The 1614-nt window shown below is 59.5% G+C and overlaps 1 pseudogene; it reads right to left on the bottom strand.

The window, feature by feature from the left end:
- Nucleotides 1–711: 711 nt before the first annotated feature.
- On the bottom strand, nt 712–1614 carry LOC118671554 (annotated as a pseudogene).

The following is a 1614-nucleotide window of genomic DNA, read 5'->3' as shown; positions in this document are numbered from 1 at the left end:
TCTCTCTCCCCTCTCCATCCCTCTCTCTGAAATCAATAAGAAATATATTTTAAAAAATAATAGCTTATTGGCCATTTGTATATCTAATTTGGAGTAGTCTATTAATATTCTTTGCCCAGACCATCCATTCTTTTTTCTGTTTTTGCACAGGAGAAGCAGGGGCCTTTATTAGGGTCTGGCAGATGTGGTAGAGGTGATATCCCAGGCCTGGGCCTAGGAAGAGGCAGAACAAAGGTCCCTCAGAGCAGGAACCCAGCCCTCCCTGCTCCACCAGCAACCCCGCCCCCTGGCAGGCTCCTCCCCCCAGCCTCCCCCAGTCGGGTCCCTGGGAACACAGAGCACCAAGAGCTGACCAGCAGGACGCTCCAGGGCCACAGCTGGGAGTGGCGTGCAGGATCCAGGCTTTGCCTCCCCACAGTGGGCGATCTGGGGAGCTCCGTGCATCCTCCCCACCATGATAAAGTGGGGACGCCCTTTCTTTGTCCCCCAGAACCGAACAAACTCTTGTTCTTCGTGACTGGGGAGAGGGAGAAGGGCTTGGCCTCTAAGCTGGACCTAGGGGGAGGCCAGAACTGAAACCCCCAGGAGTTTCTGAGGCTCCAACTTGGCACTTGCAGTGTCTCCAATTGGCCAAGGGCGGCTGACAGGCCAATGGGATCTGCTCCAAAGACATGTGTGGGTTTCAGAGTGAGGGTTTTCCCCACGCCAAATTCATCTCTGTGTACCCAGAGCAGCCCCCAGTGGCCAGGGAGCAGCTGCCAGGGGCCAGTAGGAGTGGCCACCCTTGGGGCCAAAGGGCTGGGCAGAGCCAGCCAGCTCTGGGGGGTAGGCAGGGCTCTCGTCCAAGTGGGACAAAGGGACTGTGTCTTCCTCACTGACCGGCCTGTCAAACTCGGCCTTGAGCGCTGGACGCTGACGGCCCGGGAAGGCCAGAGAGAAGAGGGCCTCAGGCTCACACACGAACTTGTACACATAATGCTCGCCAGCCACCTCCTCAGGCCCAATTGGGTTGAACTCCATCCCCCGGCCCACCCAGGCAGTGAAGTGGGCATTTGTTGGGTCACTGGCAGGGCCACCAGAAACCGCCACCCTGCAAGGGACTCGGCGCTGGCAGGGTGGTCTCTCTCGGAATGCTCCAACCCCTTCCTGCTTGATGTCTCCTCCAGACTTCTTACGGCCGACGCAGACATCATCTGGGACTGGACGCCCAGGTTTCTCCCAGCCAGAGCCCACGGTCCGGCCACCTGGAGAGGGTCGGGGGAAACCCTCTGTGTGAAGGTACCCCGACACATACCCAGGGACATCCGAGTCATAGGCGAAGTCCGTCTGCTCTTGTTTGATCGCCAAACCCGCCCCGGGGTACCTGTGCCCACTGACCGCACCCTGGCGCCTGACCAGTTATTCGTACAGGGGGTCAAGGTATTCCTGCCTGAAGCTCTGCTGGGGGTAGGCTGGGCAGGGCTCCTCCTGCTCGTGTTGGTAGGGGTTCCCGGCCCCTCCCTGAGAGGATGTGAAGGAGTGGCCAGTCTCCAGGGGCGGCAGGGAGACTGAGCTACGCTCCCAGCGGCACCATGGCCAGGGTGGGGCAAGGAGACAGCTGGTGGGATACAGCAT

This window comes from Myotis myotis, unplaced genomic scaffold, assembly GCF_014108235.1.
Source record: "Myotis myotis isolate mMyoMyo1 unplaced genomic scaffold, mMyoMyo1.p scaffold_m19_p_17, whole genome shotgun sequence".
NCBI lineage: Eukaryota > Metazoa > Chordata > Mammalia > Chiroptera > Vespertilionidae > Myotis > Myotis myotis.
The sequence above is the reverse complement of the archived record's forward strand: the minus strand, read 5'-3'. Positions and strand labels throughout refer to the sequence as shown.